Source organism: Stegostoma tigrinum, chromosome 39 (assembly GCF_030684315.1).
Source record: "Stegostoma tigrinum isolate sSteTig4 chromosome 39, sSteTig4.hap1, whole genome shotgun sequence".
Taxonomy (NCBI): Eukaryota; Metazoa; Chordata; class Chondrichthyes; order Orectolobiformes; family Stegostomatidae; genus Stegostoma; species Stegostoma tigrinum.
Window position 1 is genome coordinate 17,581,493 of NC_081392.1, and position 21,117 is coordinate 17,602,609.

A 21,117-nucleotide genomic window follows, 5' to 3' on the forward strand; every position below is an offset into this window, starting at 1 on the left:
CCTTGGGGTAATGGGGGTGGGATTCATCACTACTGTCCTAGCATCGGACAGCAGGGGTGTGGGAGAGAGGTCCCTGTTACTTCCTAGCCTGTCCTATAAACCCCAGCTCACCCATGTCTTTGGCCTTGGGTGGGGGGGGTGTTTTCCGTTAACTGTGCACTTGTGTTGTCCACATTCCCACCAAAAACCACCGCCCTCATTCTTACTGGTACCATTGGTCGCCTTTTAGGCTCCGAGTGGGTCAGCGGCTTTTGATGGACTTAGCTTTGCTGTCGACATTCTCAAATTATCAGAAAGGTCTGCCACCAGTGGCCGTTCTGTCAGGTACTTCCCAAACTCAACAACAGGATTTTGTCAGTAGTTTTCTGACCAGTGATCAGGACCCCTTTGGGCTTCACTAATTCTGACCAGATTGCCAGAAAAGACACTGTGGATAAACAGTCTACTCATAATCAAAGTTGCATTCTTAGAAACTATTATTAAAACAGAATTCACACAAGCAATATCCATCCAAATTTTCAAGCATGCAACATGCTTATGTTGAGGTGGAACAGTCATTTCTCCACACGATTCAATGCATTCTATTCTCTGTTTGCAGAAGAAGATTGAGCATGATCAACAGGATTGGATTTGCACAAGTGGCAGGCCCCAAACTTTGCAAATCCACTTTCAAGGTCACCCTTGGAACCATAGTTTTGGAACAAGCAATGTCGACCTGTCAAGCTGGAGGCAGCATGAGTCAAAGCTAGTTCAATAATGACAAGTATTGCCAGAAGTAAATATTGATGTAAAACATTTAGAACACAGAATGTAGAAAAGTACAGCACAGTACAGGCCCTTCGGCCCACAATGTTGTGCCGTGGACTAATCCTAATCCAAAAATAAAATAACCTAACCTCAATTTACTGCTGTCCATGTGCACGTCCAGCAGTCGTTTAAACGTCACTAATGACTCCACTTCCACGACTACCACTGGTAAACTATTCCATGCGCTCACAACTCTCTGGGTGAAGAACCTCCCTATGACCTCTCCTCTATACCTTCCTCCTAACACCTTAAAACTATGACCCCTTGTGGCAGTCAATCCTGCCCTGGGGAAAAGTCTTGGCTATCGACTCTATCCATGCCTCTCAGTTACCTAAGCAATCTACCATATCCTCACTTTTCACACCTGGATCAACGAACAGTTGTGTTTACTTCATGTTTTTAAAGTAATAAGACATATCAAGATACTTTCCAGGAGCATTGCAGAGGAAAACAAAAATCACAAAAACCTTAATCTGCCCGTGACAAGTCGCTTCATTGCACGGTTTGAATCTAGTTTGATCAAATGTTTGCCCCAAGCACAAATGCAATTCAGTGCTGTCGCTGTGTAGCCCTTCTGAAACAAGGGATTTTGAAATCAAAGTCAGTAAATCAGTTAAAATGCCAAGAAATTTAAAAAGTACACTGTGCAAAGGCTATAACTTGCATTTTTCTGTATTTTTGATTGGGGACTGAAATGGGAAAAGGACTGTTTTAAAAAACGAAGATTGTGGAATTGATACTGTATTTTTAAGAGCACGTTATCAAGGCTTAATAAATGGAAAAAAAAACCTGCAAGATACTATAATTCAGAAACAAAAGCAGAAATTGCTGGAAAAGCTCAACAGGTCTGTCAGCATCTGTGGAAGGGTCACTTGACCAGAAAAGTTAACTCTGATTTTTGTCCACAGATGCTGCCAAACCTGCTGAGATTCTCCAGCAATTGATGTTTTGGTACCTTTGTTTCTGTTTCTGTTACTGTTATTGTAAGTTCTATTTACGCTGTTGCTTGTTTAAGCAATGGGGGCAGGTCCCTGAAGATGAGCCAGAGGCAAGGGATTTGTATGAGTGGAGATTTGGCCATCAACAAATAGCTGATTGGTCTGTGGAGTGGTGACCAATTGTCAATGACTTAGGCTTTCTGCCTGTCAAAACCTGAGAGATTGGTTCCCAAGTGGCTGGACAGCATGTGAGTGTGAAAAAGACAGCCAGAAGCACTAGGACTGCTGGAAACGGAAGTGGAATCTGTCTTTCTGCACTAAAAAAATCTAAATCCTGAAGAAAGCCAGTTTATTTCCAATCACAAGTTTCAGTAACCTAGTGCTTCTAAACAAAAAGTCAAAGACTTTATAAGCTGTGAATCAATCACTCTGTGCCTCCTGAGGACAACTGAAGGTACCTAACTGAAGGTAGATCAGGGAGCAGCAAGACCTGAGAAGCCAAAGAGATCAGCTCTGTGCACTGTATAGATACAGAGCATTCAACTGCCTTGTCAGTTTTCACTCATGCATAACACAGTTTTTTTTTGTTTCGTGTGCGTGTTTATGTAGGGAAGGTTCTGTAACAGGGTGAGAGTTTTAACTGGTAGAGTTATATGCCAATAGTTCCCACCTGTTAGCTGTAGCAAAAATCTTTCATTCGTAACAAATACTAGTTCTTGTTAAGGACAAAAACCTGGTCTATGCTATTAACCGGAGTCTTAACAGAGAGGTACGTTGGGGATATTTTGAATAGTTTTGATGACATCTGAAGCTTTTGTAATAATTCCAGGAATAGAAGGACTTGACTTCCAGCACTTATCCCAATGAGGTTTGGCAGCTGAAAATGGCCGACCTGACAACATACTACTTCAGCAACTGAGTAGTCGTTACAGCATTAGTTAATACTCCATGAAAGTATTAAAATATTCTTTGTCAAATTAATTACCACAATTTGGACACAAAACGAGCAACGTCGAAATGTGACTGAAGTAATCAACTGTTTGACGACCATTTATGATGGTTTGGAAGAAAATCACTTGGTCAATGTGTCACTCTGTGTCGACATGTGTCTGAACTGGCTGCTGAGCGTCTTTGATACGTATCTATGATTTACACTTTAATGTAGTATGTTTAGATTGTCCTAAGGTGCATGAAACTGCATGCGACGTATTGGATTTTGATATGTACATGATCAGTTAAGTAAATGTGAAGATTGTTGACTGATTAACATCAATCCGAGTATTGATGACATAAGGTTTCAGTATGTTCTAATTTCATTTTAGTTCAACAGAGAAAGTAGTTGAAAGTTTGAGCAACTTTTGTTTTAAATCATAAAATTGAAAGTGATATACTTTTGATTCCATTTGGTCAGATCTGTACAGGATCATGTAGACGTCTTGACACTCTGATTGTAATGCTCTTCACGGTGACAAATGTTAGTGCTGGAGAAAGATGTGTATAAAGTACACAATATGAACATCATCCAGTTAATGTCAAGGAATAAATGGCTTTGTGAGGGGCAGGTCATGCCTCACAAACCTTATCGAGTTCTTTGAGGATGTGACTAGAAAAGTTGATGAGGGTCGAGCTGTGGATGTCGTGTATATGGACTTCAGCAAGGCATTTGATAAGGTTCCCCATGGTAGGCTCATTCAGAAGGTCAGGAGGAATGGGATACAGGGGAACTTAGCTGTCTGGATACAGAATTGGCTGGCCAACAGAAGACAGCGAGTGGTAGTAGAAGGAAAATATTCTGCCTGGAAGTTAGTGGTGAGTGGTGTTCCACAGGGCTCTTGGTCCTTGGGCCTCTACTGTTTGTAATTTTTATTAATGACTTGGATGAGGGGATTGAAGCATGGGTCAGCAAGTTTGCAGATGACACGAAGCAAGGAGGTGTCGTTGACAGTATAGAGGGATGTTGTTGGCTGCAGCGGGACATTGACAGGGTGCAGAGATGGGCTGAGAGGTGGCAGATGGAGTTCAACCTGGATAAATGCGAGGTGATGCATTTTGGAAGGTCGAATTTGAAAGCTGAGTACAGGATTAAGGATAGGATTCTTGGCAGTGTGGAGGAACAGAGGGATCTTGGTGTGCATATACATAGATCCCTGAAAATGGCCACCCAAGTGGACAGGGTTGTCAAGAAAGCATATGGTGTATTGGCTTTCATTAACAGGGGGATTGAGTTTAAGAGTTGTGAGATCTTGTTGCAGCTCTGTAAAACTTTGGTTAGACCGCACTTGGAGTAATGCGCCCAGTTCTGGTCGCCCTATTATAGGAAAGATGTGGATGCTTTGGAGAGGGTTCAGAGGAGGTTTACCAGGATGCTGCCTGGATTTGAGGGCTTATCTTATGAAGAGAGGTTGACTGAGCTCGGACTCTTTTCATTGGAGAAAAGGAGGAGGAGAGGGGACCTAATTGAGGTATACAAGATAATGAGCGGCATAGATAGAGTTGATAGCCAGAGACTATTTCCTAGGGCAGAAAAGGCTAACATGAGGGGTCATAGTTTTAAGCTGGTCGGAGGAAAGTATAGAGGGGATGTCAGAGGCGGGTTCTTTACACAGAGAGTTGAGAGAGCATGGAATGCGTTGCCAGCAGCAGTTGTGGAAGCAAGGTCATTGGGGTCATTTAAGAGACTACTGGACATGCATATGGTCACAGAAATTTGAGGGTGCTTACATGAGGATCAATGGTCGGCACGACATCGTGGGCTGAAGGGCCTGTTCTGTGCTGTACTGTTCTATGTTCTATGTTCTAATATCTATTAACATTCATAATATCTGCCACAGTTATAACCACTAGAGTGACCGCGTCTTGCTATATCTGGTTCATTAAGGAGAGGTTGAAAATAGCAAGCAATTATCTAACGTCTTTAACGTTAACATAAACACATGTATTATCTGATCTGCTCAGGTTATTTAGAAAGTTTAACAAATTCAGGGAGGAGATTCAGTTGTAAGATTACAGCAATGTGCTTGCTATGAAAATTTAAACAGGACAGAGAGATTTTAAGAGGTTGGACAGAGACAATGCGTCATTCAACATTTCAGAGAAAGGTTCAATGCTTTAACTTCAAAAGAACAAGAACTGTAAATATAACACTTTCCTTCCCATAGTCACACCCACACAGCCACCAAAACAAAATAACTTGCATTAAGAGACTTCACTAAAGAAATGAAAACATAGCAGTCAATAGCATTAGCATTGTTGAATCCACCAATGTTCTGGAGCTCACTGCTCATCAGAAACTGAATTGGGTCAGGTGCTATAAATAGCGTGGCTACAGAAACAAGTCAAAGGCTTGGAATTCAGTGACAATTCAATTCCCCAATGCTTGTCCATTATCTACAAGTCACAGGTCAGGAATATAATGGAATACACTGTTTGCTTGGATAGGAGCAGCTCCAACAACAATCAGGAAGCTTGACGCTGTCCTGGAAAAGGCAGCCTACTAAAATGACATGACTTCTGCCTGCTTAAACATTCACTCCCTTTTATCACTTCTGCACAAATGGAGCAGTGGGTACCACCTACAAGACACACTGCAGATATTCAAAGCGCTTTTGAAAACATCTTCCAAACATGTGACCACTGCCATTATGAAGGACAACCGTAGCAAATACATGGGAACACAACCACCTACAAGTTTCCATCCACATCTTTCACCTTCCTGACTCAGAACTGCATTGCCATTTCATCACCACTGCTCAGTCATAATCCAATATTTCTTCTGTGACAGTACTGTGGGTCTATCTACAACACACCGAATACAGCAGATCAAGAAACACTCCAATGTGCAACACTCCAAACAATTACCTTGAGATATGGTATGCTGCTACATAAATGTAGTTGTTTTGCAATTCTTACCGCCGTGATCATTTGGACAGCTTAGCTGCTTGTCCCCCAGGAGGGAGTTATGGGGAGACAATGGCCTAACGGTATTATCACTGGACTGTTAACCCAAAGGTCCAGGTAATGCTCTGGGGACTTAAGTTTGAATTAAGAATCTAATTGATGACCATTTGTCGATTGTTAGAAAAACCCATCTAGTTCACTAAAGTTTTTTTGGAAAAGAAACTGCCATCCTTACCTGGTCTGGCCTACATAGGACTCCAGACTCACAGCAATGTGGATGACACTTAATTACCCAGAGGGCAGTTAGGGATGGGCAATAAATGCTGGCCCAGTAAGCAATGCCCACATCTTCTGAATGCTTAAATAGAAAAAAAGTTAAAGGGCAGACTGTATCAAACATTTTGAAACATTATTTGCTGCTAAATTGTAATGAATTATGAGCAGTGTCTGTCATGGACTGGCCAGGAGACATGTGAATCTCCTCACTAGGGGTACACTGAAAAGAAAATTCTACAATTGGAGAGATAACATTCTGGCCTAGGGATACATTTACACTTTAGAAGTCACAATTTAACCTTATCAATTATTGTCTCTGCCATATGGAAATCTTAATGGATACATCGCAAAAGGGAACTGGTTCAAAAATTTGGTTCATAATTGAACAGCAGTGAGTAGAAACATCGCAGGTTTTTGTTGAATTTTCAGATCTTTCAGAGTTGGACCGAAACAGACCCTTCGGTCCAACTTGTCCATGTTGACCAGACATCCTAAATTAATCTAGTCCCATTTGCCAGAATACGGCCCATTTCCCTCTGAACCCTTCTTACTCATTTACCCTTCCAGATGCCTTTTCAAAGTTGCAACTGTACCAGCCTCCACCACTTCCTCTGGCAGCTCATTCCATACAGACACACCACCTTCTGCATGGAAAAGCTGTCCACTAAGTTCCTTTTAAATCTTTTCCCTCTCACCTTAACCTATGCTCTCTGGTTTTGGACTCCCATACCCTGGGGAAAAGACATTCTCATGCTACAGCTAATAGCACCCTACAAACCCCACAACTCCATCATCAAGAACCGGGGCAGCACATACACCTGTAAAGACTACCACCTCTAAGAACCTTTCCAAGCCACACATAATGCTTCATTTCACTGGGTCAAAAATCTTGAAAATTTCTCCCTAAAGCAGACTGCCATGGCTCACCATCACCCGCTCAAGGACAATAAATGCCAGCCTTACCAACAATGCTTACATCCCAAAATCAAAATAGAACACTGACTGAAGGGGAGCGGAAAGTAATATAAACCAGAAACTTGCCCAGACCATCGTCGGAAGCACTGCAATCTTTGACACTCCTAAACATTTTATTTGCTGCCTTGCTATGAATATATTACTTATCTGACCTCTACCTTTTTCGCTATCTCATTCTGGAGCCCTGGCTGCTGCGAGCTCCCACAACATTGCTAGCAAGAAGAAAAAAAGAGAACACAAAATAAAATGAAAATGCACTGATTAATTTCCTGGCTCTAATCTCAGAACCCTGAGCTTCTCTCAGGTGCTTAGGCCATTACCTGAACCTCTCACTGAGATTGTTTACCTATTTTTCTGTCCAACTTAGAAGTTGGGTAAATGTATGTTCAGTAATCACCCACCGTCAATATTTATGGTAATGATTGCTAATCTCTGGCCAAAACGGAGTAATACACAAAGGGGGGAAAAAAAAGGGAGAAAGGGGCAAGTAACATCTGCACTATCAATGATGGTTCAAAATCAGACAAGGACAGAATTCCCTCCCAAAATTTAAAGTCAGCCTCTGTGATGAACTGATCGGGGAGTGGCTACAAGCCTATAACCTAATCTGAGCTCATATGGCTGTTATGAGCTTTGCTGCTGGCTATCTAGGTCAACGCTTTAATCTCTCAATCTGATGTTGTGTCATAAACATCACAGCATAGCTATTATTTTAAGTCCATAGACCTTTAGCTTTTAGTTGGAGCTTTTTTCTTCCAAACATGCTTTAAAAGTCATTTAATACCAAATTTCCATGTGCAAATCATCCCAGATGTGGAACACAAGTTGGTTCATAATGGAGGAAGCTCCTTCTGAGCCAACTATAGTCTAGGTGCATTCAAGTTCCAAGGAGTCTAATTTTTCAGCACAGACTAAGTGAAAATAAATTTAATATGCACTTTCTATGGGAACTGTATCTGTGCTGTACTAGCAGGAAATACATTCAGGAAAGATCTTTGCTGTAGAGTGTAACCTAGAGTCCTAACAAGTTTTTCAATACTTCCAATTTTTAACAAAGAAAACAAGGAGAATATAAAAGGAGGGCATTAGTGAATTCTGATGGGAGGTTTTGACTGATTACCTTTAGTCACAAATGCATACAATGTTAGTATTTTTTGTTTTGTTTCAGAATTCCATCATACCTCATTTTCATTAACAATGAACGCTCTTGCAAAGGCTGTATCCAATATTAAATGTCTAATATTAAACTGTAAATTTAATTGCTACATTTGATTTACCAGCTTGGGCATTTACATGGAATAGGCATAGAGTCACAAGACGGAATCAGGTTCTCTGGCCCAACTCGTCCACGCTTACCAGGTTTTCCTAAATTGAACTAGGCCCATTTGCCTGTGCCATGGCAGGAAACTGGCATTGAATCGTAAGACATAGGTCTATAAACATGCCTCCTGAACGTGCAGCTGTACAGAGGTGAGTGCTGGATCCTACAGCAGGGTCTGAGGGCACAGTACTGCCTGTTGTATTCTAAATCTTAAAGGGCACCCACATTTCTGGCAAGTGGAAGCTAAGCTGCTAAGTTCAATTAAATTTCATCAACAACGATGTTGAAAAGCAGTGGTTTCTCTATCAACATCAGCAACAAGCTGCATTTCTATAGCTCTTTTCTACAGCAAGATATTTGAAGACAATTCACAGAAGCAATGAAACAAAACTACACAACTACACAAAGGAAGGAGCTAAGAGAACATAGGTAGCTTTAAGGTGCCTCTTAAGGAGGGAAAGAGATGGAGAGGGTTGGGGAGGTAATTCCAGACCTCGGACCCTAAGTGACTGTAAGGTCACCAACAACATAGCAACTGAAGTCACAGCACCACAGGAGATCATAGATACCTTGGAGGGTGGTACAGCAGGAACAAATTACTGAGATAAAGACAGACAAGGTCATGGGAAATATATGAAAACAAGACAAACTTTTAAAAGTAAGTCATTGCTGAACCAGGAGCCAGTGCAGGGTAGCGAGTGTAGGAGTGGCAAATGAATGGGAGTGCAATTCAAAGGATGTTCTGTTGTGATCAATTTAAAGATGAAGATTCGAGATGAAGTAACACATGTTTAAAGACATTTGCAAAAAAAACTTAAGTTTTTAATACTGATAGCACCTGCCAGGAGGTGACTAATAACAAGTAGTGATGGGAGGTTTCACTGGATTGGGAGTCAGAAACAGAACAGAAATAGATGAAGTGAAGTGGGGAGAAGTGAGGAAAAAGTAAAGTGCATCAGGTTTTGAAGAGTGAATACTGCGTGGGCTTTATCACTTCATCCTGTAATTTACACGTACATCATCTGTAGTTAGCACCATCCCTCAAGAGCTGAACTCTTCAATCGTTCATCCTATAATAAAGTAAATGTACATTCATCTTGGAATTGACGGCTCTTTTTCTCCAAGACAGACAACTGCTGGCCATCTCACAGCCCTGTCGACAGATGCCTCAACACATTGCAGACGCTAAATAACTGCAGTGTTTACAAAAATAAAATACCATGACTGCTGGAAATCTCAAATTAAAAAATACAGAAAATGCTGAAAGAATCAAGGCAATATCAGCAGGACAAGAAAAACAGAGATTTTCAGGTTGATGACTTGATGAAAGATCACCAGCTGAAAAGTTCAGTTTCTCTCTTGCTCCACTGGTCTGGCAACATGCTGGTGGAGAACTGTCAGCAATTTTCTGCTTTTACTACAGCAAAGATGCAAAGAGGAACAATGTCTGGATATGAAGCATTGCTGTAACAGTGACCACACTCCAAAAATGCTCCATTGAGTGCCAATTACCCAGGGTCATTCAGAGGGTGTGAGAAGTGTTCAATAGCAACAAATTCTCTCCCTTTACAGGCACTACGCGATTATGCTGAAACAATACAGGACCCAAGACCATTTGATAGAGTGGATACTGAGAGATAGTTTCCCCTGGATGCAGTCCAGGAGACACATGGCCTCAGTGTGAGGAGTTAATTTCAGACTGAAATGAGGTGCAATTGCTGCACACAGAGTGTTATGAATATTTGGTATTACTGAAACTAGACTGCTGTGGGTGCTTAGTCATGGAGGATTTTCAAAGAGGTGATTCAATTGTGTTGCTCAAGAGGGCATTAGGTAACGATTTAAATATATTCAATGCGCAAGTTTACAGGTAAAGGATAGGAGATTGACAACAAGTTAAAATACTCAAGAGTGTTAGTATAGACATGATTGGCTGAATAGCCTCCAGTCTGCAGCATAACATTTCTGTGATTATGTGACACGCAACACAGTGGGTCAATAGATTTATGGGCTTCGTGAGAATTGTACAGAAGGGGAACTGACCTCAACTCCACCTTCCTACCCAAAGAACCGTCACTACCTTACTGAGGAAGGTTGACTTGCCCACCTAAGTAAAGTCTATGGTCAAGAGGAGACAGGAATCTGTAATTTGAGGGGCTGAATAGCCTACTCTCATTGTATATACTCATGAAGTGTGATTTCTTAGATCTGCTTCAACTCAACGGTGATGCCACAAAAGAAAGTCCATAGATCTGTACAGCATGGAAACAGACCCTTCAGTCCAACTTGTCCATGCTGACCAGGTTTCCTAAATTAATCTAGTCCAATGTGCCAGCATTTGTCCAAAATCCCTCTACATGCTTTCTATTCATATCCCCACTCAACTGCCTTTTAAATGTTGTAGTTGTACCTATGTCCACCACTTCCTCTGACAGCTCGCTCCATACATGGAGTGTTCTCTGTGCAAAAAAGTTGTACCTGAAGTCTCTTTTATAATCTTTCCCCTCTCACCTTAAATTTATGCCCTCTAGTTGTGGACTCCCCTATCCTAGGGAATAGATCCTGACTATTCACCCTATGCATACCTCTCATGATTTTATAAACTTCTATAAGGTCACTCCTCAGCCTCTGACGCTCCAGGGAAACTAGCCCCAACCTATTTAGCCTTTCTCTCTATCTCAAGCCTCCAACCCTGGCAACGAACTCGTAAGTTTTTTTCTGAAGCCTTGCAAGTTTCACAACATCTTTTCTACAGCAGTATTCCAAAGCGGTTTAAACCAATGACCATCTAGAAATATTTAACAGTCTTTCACAATAAAATTCCTCATTTTTCACAAAGTACTGAAACATTTAATTTAAATTAAACACTTCTTTTGTTTCAGAGATGTACAAAACAAGCTCCAAAACAACAGCACCAACTAGTGGCAGAATCAAAATAAATCTAAAGTATGCCCAGGAATGAAAGACTTCCAAAACCCAACAGATCCATGCAGGAATCTTTTTCCATTGACTCTACACATTTTCAGTTATAAACATACTGCAACCAGCAAAACAAGTATCACTACGTTCACTTAAATGTGAAGAGAGCACAGTGAAAAGAGAAAGAAGGGCAAGCACCGACATGGTAAGCAATCTCACAGCACGCATGCACAGAGAGTGCAAGCGAGCAAGCGCGAGAGAGAGAGAGAGAGAGAGAGACACTTAGAGACAGCAAATGTGAGAGAGACACAGTGAAAGAGGGAGGCACACAACAGAGACAGAGTGAGCGTAAGGCAGAGAGCATGAGAGAAAGGAAGGGTCACATAACAGAGTGAGAGTTAGGGAGGGGGCATTGGAGGTGTTAGTTCATGATGGGGGCACGAGGCGTGGGTACAGACAGGAGGGCATGCTATAGATGGTGAGAGGGAGTTCGGGAGGGGTACACAGAGTAAGTGAGGGGTATTACAGCGAAGGGAGAGGCGTCAGTATCCTTTTACTTCCTTTTTTTTTGGATTGTGGACTTTAAAAAAGAAAATTCGGCTTTACACAACAAGAGAGTATAGGAAAAGACCATAAGACATTAGAGCAGATGTAGGCTATCCAAAGCAAAGTCTCGTCTGCTATTATGAGATCATGGGTGATCTGATAAGCTTTAAGGATGGCTCAAGTTCTAGAAATCACATTACTGAAGTGTACTGAGTTGTACATAATGTTGCCTCTTCTTGGAACAGTGAAAGCAAAAGCAGAGACAGCAGAACTGATGAGTTCTGAGGAAACAAATGCCTGATTTGGCTCCTGACCAGGTGACCAGTGCTTCCATGGGGCCAGTGCCGTGTAAGCACCTAGTCTGCAAAGAGAAAGAATTAAAATTTATACACGTCTCTCTTGTGTGGAGAGCTTCCAGAAACTGCAGCTGGCTTCCTATCACCATTCTTTGTAAATTGCTCACTTTACAAATTCCCCTGTCGAAAGAAACACAAGGAAAATGACCTTCAGAATCTCAAAGGGGCAAATTCTCAAAACAATGAATCAAAAAAGAATGAAAAGGAATTGGAAGAACCAGAAAGAAAACAACTCATTGAATCCTGCAGTCTAGACTGGTGCTAATGAACTGCATTTCCCAGGATATTTTTTTCCACTGTTAACATACGTGCCTTGGCTATGGCTATCTTTTTGTGCGCGTGCATGAAGGGTGGAATTTAAATCATAGAATTCTAAATTAGCAATTCATTTTTTAAATTTGCCATTGGTTAAAGACAATTTGTTTGCAATAAACAGTTGATTTCTTATTACGTATAAAAATCTGGTAAGCGTGTTCTTTTAACCAATCAGATGAATTGGGTATTTCGGAGAGCTTGGCTAAATGCTGAATAGCCAATTTCTGTGGTTGGTGAAACTGAAATTCTTCTCTTTAGAAGATAGAAACTCGAGGAGATTTAATGTAGGTATTCAAAATCATAAGCAGTTTGTTACAGCAGAAGAGTCAAAAAACAGGGTATGAAGATTGAAGATATTTAGTGATACAAAAAATACTTTTAGTGCACTGAGTGGAGATATGAACCAACAGTAGAAGCAGACTTAACAGTAACTTTGACAGGGAATTAATAAATACTTAGGAGGGAAGATGTTGCAGAGTTATGTAGAAAACAATAAAGGGACCAGGACTGGTAGGATAGCTCTCCCAGCACAGGCATCGGTTGAATGGCTTTCTCCACTCCTGAATCAAATTATGAAGGGTATGATTTTATAAAACGTCATCCAGAATTAACATCCACTAGGGAACTAAGAACACAGGAACAGAATTATGCCAATCAATATGATCACAGCTGATCAAACACTCCAATGCCTTTTACCCATCCCTTAAACACAACCCTGCCTGCAGATAGTAGACATAAATCTATCAATCTCTACCTTAAGCGTATTCAAAGACTACATATTCGCAGCCCTCTGTGGCAACAGAATTCCAAATGACCATGACAGCATTTTAAAGAAAAATTTTCATCTTGGACCTAAGTGGCACCCCCCACAAGTGTGTATATTGTGTAAATGTCCCCTTGGTTCCAGACTCCCCAAAAGGATGGGGGTCGTGGGTTGACAAGATAGTGAGAGCAAGGGGGAGATCTTGCCTGCCTCTAACCTAATTAACCTTTTCAACATTTTGTAACTTTCAATGAGATCATCTCATTCTTCAAAACTCTAAAGAATACAGACCCCATTTGCCTCATCATTCTTCACATGTCCATGCCATCATCCCAGGGACAAGTCTTTCCTGAATTCCCTTGAGGGCAATATTACTGCTAATGTTGCTGAATACCCTGCACAAATCTCTCTGTTGTTGTTTTTGTAATAAAGTCTCTAGAGGCAGTGTGCATCGTTTCAAATGGCCACATCAAACAAGCCCCCACCTAACAAGACCCAGCCGGAGAGGCATTCGTACGACTCACTCCGGAACCATACCATCCACTTTTGACACACAAGTTTCCACAGTATCTCTCACCTTTATCCATCACAGAAACAGCGTGTGCATATATCAGACTGATCATTCATTTACACTTCCAGCATTTGAACAGTGAAAAGTTTGCCAGAGGAGTTGGGGAAACCTACAATATTTAACATTCTACCTGGTGATGGTCAATTTGAGGCCAATTCACCTCTTGCGCTTTAAAAATGTGAAATTACTTTCACTGCAGTATAAATGGCCTCCTGCAAGCCCTTCAAAATAAAACACTGCTTTAGCAACTCATACTAAACAAGGACAAGATCTCAATAGATCTCCTCTTTGCAATTTTAAGATTTCACAAGTCATCAGGTATCCATAGTTTAGTTTCAAGGTATTAAGACAGGAGTTAAGTTTCTGCCCTGCGATGTGAATAGAATTAGCTTCCCATTTTAAAAAAAATTTAAATCTAAACAAACAGTTTGCTGTTCTTTTTCAAAATAAAATATGCAATGCAAGGGGCTGATAACAATATGCACAAAGCAATTTCATTCAACTAAGTGCTTCAAATGACTGTGATGCATTACAACAAAGATAGCAGCTTATAAATATTGCGTGCCAGCAGCTGATCAGGTGGAAAGGGAGCTCGACAGCAGCAGCCATGTGTTACCAAATGCTGTCAGCCTGCCCTATATTGGAGTCAAGGCTGCAATAACCCAAATCATTTCCCCACCAACTTCAGCTGATCATACAGATTATTCAGTTAATATATATTTGTTACAGTATCCTTCCAGGGACACAAAGTGCTTGACATGCAGCTAACAAATCAAAGTTCAGATCTGGTGTCCTCATACGGTGCACCTTTCCTGATGGCTGGTTCTATCACAAACACCACACATCTTGTTATTCCTGGCACTGGTCCCTGCACCAAGCTGCTGTCACCGCTGGTCACCATGGTGGTACTAGCCAGCCCCCAGAAGATGTCACCATTTTCCATTGTTATTGGCTAGTGTTTCCCAGAACAGTAGAACCCGCAGCATCTGCTCTTGGTATTGCTGTCCAAAACAAAACAGCAAGCTCACAAAGCTCCTGGTCTGTCAGGGCTGTCTCACGTATACTTGTCATGGAATATGGATCAGCGTCCTGGTAGAAACAGTCCAGTTTCCAAGCCACATGGTTACCTTCCTTTGTTTGCAGTACAGCCTCAGCATGTTTTTAAAGAGGCACTGACTTGTCTAGCATCTGTACTTTGGTCACAACACAGGCTGGCGTCGAACAGCTGAAAGCCTATATCATGACATATTTATTTATAGACTTGTGCATTCTATGCCTTGCTGTCATTACTCTTATAAAGCCTCTTTCTTCGGTCTTGACGACTCCGATTTAACACCTCTTCTCAACTCTGATTCTTTCTCCCCATAATTTAGTTTATAATTCTCTCTTTTCTGTAATTTGTTGGCAGGAATATCAACTCCAGCATAGTTCAGATAGAGGTCATCCCATCAGTTTGAACCCCACATTCCACAGTACTGATCAGAACACACTGCTCCTGCACTAGCCCTTGAGCCATACATTCATCTCCCTAATCTGATTTCCCTATGCAATTTGTACATGGCTCAGGTGATAATCCTGAGACTTGCGATTCTGCTTCTTATTCCGCACCTAAATCATCATACTGACTACACATAACCTCCTTCTTTGACCTGCCTATGTCAGTGGTATCTACGCAGACCACAACAACAGGATCCTAGCCCTCTTACTCCCCAACCAGCCCAGAGCTGCCTCCAAGTCCCTGGCACCAGGTAGGCAACACAGCTATGTGAACTAATGACCTTGGGTACAGAGAACATCCAGTGAAGCGGAAAGAATCCTACTGGTCAACTGCATATGCTGATGCTTCAGCCTTTTGGGTACTCCTACCTGCTTCACTCACACTGAGCATTGACCAAATCAAATGACCCAATTCTAAAATCTTGACTGCACACTCATACAAATAAAAAATCTGCAACATTCCCCCTCACTGATGCATCAGTGTCTGAAGTTCAATCTTCAGCTCAAATGGCGCTGATGCTACTTGAACTTTAAACATTTGCTGCAGATGTACTTGCACTGGACCAAAATGGTATCCAGGAACTCCTACATACTGCAACCGTAACACATCATCTGTTTTGACATTCTTCGTGCACTATAATTAACTACTTAATTATTTATTTTATTGCAATTTTTACTTGTTTTCGAATGTTTATTAACTATGGCTATACAATGTTGAACCTTAGGAATAGAATAAACCTCAGTCATTTACCAGATAATAATAACCACTTAATAACAAGCTCCTTCTCCTGTAGCAAAGGAAGAAACAATTCCTGGAGAAAGGTAAAAATAGCCACAGCAACAAAATGCTTCTTTTCTCTCATTCTGATCACCTTTCATTAACACTCTACTGTAAGTCATACTAAATTGTAAGTTTTATATGTGCTAACACAGAAAGCTTAGCTGCCCTATTTAGTAAGGAACTAGTTTGAGCTGCTTATTAATTAATCCAAATTGTTCTTCCACTGGGTCCCCTGTCAACTACAGGAGTTGCCAGAAGGTGCCAACTTGAAGGAAGCAGCAAACCCCTAACAGGACTCCACTCCAAATATTACAGAGTCATATAGCCTGGAAACAATCCTTCGGTTGTTGGGTTTACTCCCTTAAGCACTATCCCTACATGCAAGTGTTTAAATAACTTGATTCACCCTACACCTATTTACCCCTTTCATCAAAATACTGTATCCAGATATATTACATTTCCAAAAGTGCCAGAAAAACCTGATAAAACTAGACACAAACAAATGACCCAAGTGCTAGCCCTCAATGAACTGTGGAATGGTTATGGCAGTCATGTCTGAACCTTTTCTAAAACATCCAAAAGCATTTTATCTAGACACTGAGTTAAAGGCAATGGCGAAAGCAGATTTCTTTTTTCCCTCTTACAAAACCTTGCAGCTAATTACAGCAATTAAATTGGGCACAGAACCACCATCCCCCCAACCAAATTCCATCAAGTACCATGAACAGTCTTGAACATAGCCACAGTGCTACCAGGACGTTCTATTTATAGGTACCAATACTTTGAAATCATTAATATTATGTATCTATTTCTAAATCAGCCCAAGTAAACAACATTGACAAGATTTACTTAGGACAGATGAAGTAAATGAAATGAAGATTGCTGGAGAGAGAGGATATGGTTCTTGAGATCTTCAGATAAGCAGCACAGCCTTCTCCGAAAGGAGAATGATCCACAAAAACCACATTTCCTGGAAAATGTACCCACTTGCGGACACACTTCATAATGGTCTTTACACCAATACCACAAGATATTCCATTCCACACTACAGCACGTCTTTGATTGGTCTACAGAGGATAGATTATAGAATAAAAATAATCTAAACCACACAAGACTTCTGTTAGCTCACTGAGTCTCATGACTTTACTCCAAAAGGCAAATGAGACAGACAACAACACTGCAGAAATTAAACATGGGTTCAATTCGGAGAACTGTGAACAAATTTCAAAAAAAAGACATCAGCAGCTCTTATGTTTTTTTTGAGTCATCTTCATTACCCTCCCCTACAAATTACCTGGCTTGCAAAATAGGTCAAGTTGAAAAACAAATGCAAGTGTCTAACTTGCAGGAAAAGTTACAAGTACAGGGGGGTCTGCTATACTATGACAGGTGCATTCCTGCACAACATTGCATTATAGAAATAATAGGGTTTATGGGAAAAGTGGGGTTAGGGCAGACCACCAAAACATGTCACTTAAAATCATTCAAAAGCCTAACACAAAGGATAGCGCAGTTTAAATAAATGTTTAATTCATACCCAATAATGAAATAAAAGTAAATTTGATACCTTACCTCAAAAAAAAGCTACAATGACTTGATGGGTGAAGAAGGTTTTGAGATTGCTCTGTTGTTAGTGCAAGGTCTAAGGGTCGTCACCATCATCATCTTCAGGTGCAGTTGTGGTTGCAGGGTTAGGGTGAAAAAATAGTTAATCCAGAAGTGGATGGCTGAGGCTCATTGTTTTCTGACTGTTTCGCGGAGGTTGGCTTAAAAGTGGCTTTGCCTTTTTTCTTCTTTCATGAAGAAGCTGTTAATAGGGCGCCAAATAAGATTTTATTCCACGAACTGCCACTCTGCAGCCTTCTGCATTGTAATCATTGTCCTCCAAGAGCTGCAACTGCTTCTCAACTTCCCTCAGGATAGAAGACAAAACAGAAGTGAGAAGATCTCACGGTGCAGCATCCTGGACTACTTCATCTTCTTTCTCATCTTCATCTCCAGCTTCCCCTTCCCCCTCAGGGACAAGTTGTTGTAGATCAGCTGTAGAGAGGTCCTCCCAGTGGGACTCAAGCAGCTCTTCAACATCCTCACTCTCCACTTCTTCAAATCCAACTTGCTTTGCAAGATCAACACAATGTTCTTTGAGTCTTGGGAGCTCTTTTGATGGATCAAAGGTTTTAAAATCTTGAAAAAAAATCTGCGAGAAGCTTCTGCTAAACTGCATGCAACGCAGTCCTTACTGACATCACTCCAGGCATCCACGATAATGTAAATTGCTTTCCTGATGTTAAAGCTCTTCCAAAATTGAAGATCACTGTCTTTATCCCCCTTCAGTGGCTGCTGTCAGCCTCTTAAATGTGTGTCTTAAGAAATCAGCTTTAAAAGCTGCTATTGCACCCTGTTCCATGAGTTGAAGGAGAGAGGTTGTGTTTGGGGGTAAAGCAGATCTTTCGTGTTTTCAGAAAGCTCACCAATGGTGATAGGACAGCTCGGCACATTATCCAAGATGACGGTAACATCGTATATGCTCAGGACAAAGCCCACGAAACGATCATGTGATGTCGATGCGTACTCCTCCATGAACCGTTGGAATCATGTTATAGCCAACACAAGTTCATGTTTTAGAGACAGCGTTCCAGAAATAGCATTTCTGTATTTGTCAGTCGTGTCACAGCCAATTTGTATTGTCAGAACATGTGTAATAGCAGAACCCACTGTACCAAAAGTATAAGAATCAATGGGTTGAATGGTCTTCTCTCGTCTCTAATGAGTATGTTCCTTTAGCAATTTGGATAAAGGTGGCTGAACATTTTTCATGAATAATTACCAAACAATTCTGCTGATCTCCACTTAGCTTCTGTGATAGTTTCCTTTCTGCAAGGCTCATGTGAATGAAGGCAACTGGTCTGGGTGAACTACCGAGGCTGCACAATAAAATAACTATAGCTATCTTCGTCACCTCCACCTAAAAAACATTCTCCCCTTTATCTCTTGGCCAAGGGATCATTCATGTGTTAGTTAACAGCACAACAGCTGGGTCTGGTCATATACAAACATTCGCTTAGATGTTATTCAGCAGCACTCAGGCCAACAAATCACAGGGTCTCTTACTTTCCATCATACTATCCCAACACAGAAGTTCACACTATACTGCCCCCACAGCGACCATGCTCAAAGTTAAAGGTTTGAAAATCTCTGATAAAGGTTTTGAAAACCTGGCTGCACACAACAACATTTCATGGGGAAAGGTTGCTCAGCAGGTTTTGTGGTGATTTATTAAAACAGCAGACAGGGATCTGGGGCATCCTAGTCTGTCTCGTTTAGTCCTGTACTGGATGGCATGTTCATTCATTTTACCTCTGGTTTGGAATGTAGAAGATACAGTAACAAGTAAAATTCTTGACAGTCAGCAGATCATCTGTTCTTTGAAAGAAACTTGATAAAATTTTATCACTGGTTACATTCCAAAATACAAAAGCCAGGCCCTAATGTAAGTGAAAGGCCATCTTCTACTGTGTTTAGTGAGTCAGAGACCAATTTAACTTAACTGAAATAATTTCCTGTTTCACTATATCAGGTATTGGCAACCCCTTCTGAGCAGATGATTCTGTTGAACAATTATATTTAGACTCTCTGTCTGGTACAGGAGGGCCAGGGATTATGAGTAAACTTTGTCATTCCTTTTTTTTGCCCTTTTGTTCATTTCAAGCTAGTCTTCCACTAAGAGCTTGGTTCATCTGAAAAAAGATACAGAGCTCCTTTTATCCTGCAGCGCCCAACAGATCCAATGTGTGAACTCAAGTTTGCAAGGGCCAATAGATGAATACAATCCCTAGTCTGGAGCCAGACAGAAATAGAACATCTTCAAGACCAGAAGACAAAGGAGAATTATCATCGTGTTGTTGCCAATAGGTTGCTTAGAACATGGAGTAATAAACCAACTGAAAAACCAATTTGAGAAATTGACTTCTTGTGCAACATCTAAATACATCTTAAATTAATACACAAAACACTGCCGCAGTGTCGTCTAATTTCTCAGTGAAGTACTGAGGGAATATTGCACTGCTATAGGTGCTATCTTTTGGATGAGAAAGTAAATAATCGGACATTTTCAGGATCACATTTTTGACTAATACCAACTTTCAAGAAGCAGGTATTATATCGTAAGTTAAAATGCTTAACTTCCATTTACAGATTAACCTAGGCCTCTGTGCTCAGCCAGCAATATTACCGATTTTATGGTAGTGGTACTGTCCCTATTGCTGAGGCAGCAGGACCGAGCTCAAGTGACACCTGCTCCAGATTGGGGTCAGAACAAGCCTGCATAGGATGAAGAAAATACACTTCACTGAGGTAATAGACAAGGATTTAGATACTGTTACAATAATCAAATTTGGCCCCTCTGGTTTGTCCAGAGATTAGTTTTGTTTTAAAATTTATTTCTGAGATGAGGGATTGCTGGCCAAACCAGAATTTATTTGGCTATTTCTAATTACGCTGAAGAAGGGAGCAGTGAGCTACCTTAAGATGTAGGTACACCCATGTTGAGGGAGTTCCAGGATTTGACCAAGCAGTGAAAGACTCACAATATTGTTCTCCACTCTGCCACTCAAGAGGACAACTAACAGAGGATGATGTTCCCATTGCCCTATCGCCCCTATTCCTTAAACGGAGGCGGCTGCAGGCTTGGATGACGTTGCAGGAGTCGTCTTGGTTAGTTACAGCAGTGCATTCTTACAGATGGTATGCATTGCTGACACTGAACCGCACTCACCTAGGTAACAGGAGAGTATTGCACCACAGTGCTAACTTTGCCTGTAGATATTAGACAGTATGAGAGGCAGGTGGGTGAATTACTTGCCTTAGAATCCCTACCATCTGAACTGCTCTAGCAACCACAGTATTTATGTACCTAATCTAGTTCAGTTTCTGGTCAACAGCGCCCTTAGGATGTTGACAGTGGGAGTTTCAGCGATTGTAAAGCCATTGAACATTAAGAGGAATAGCTTGATTTCCTCTTCCTGGAGATATTCACTGGCTGGCATTTGTGTGATGCAAATATTAATTGCAATTTACCAAGCCAAAACTGGAAGTTGCCCAGATCTTGCTGCATATGAACACAAGTTGCTTCAATGTGACGAGCTGCAAATGGCTC

At 41.1% G+C, this 21,117-nt stretch overlaps 1 protein-coding gene across 2 annotated transcripts in view; it reads right to left on the minus strand.

Moving 5' to 3' along the window:
- Positions 1-21,117, minus strand: part of sae1 (SUMO1 activating enzyme subunit 1) — a 116,132-nt gene that overhangs the window by 54,989 nt on the left and 40,026 nt on the right. The window lies entirely within an intron of this gene.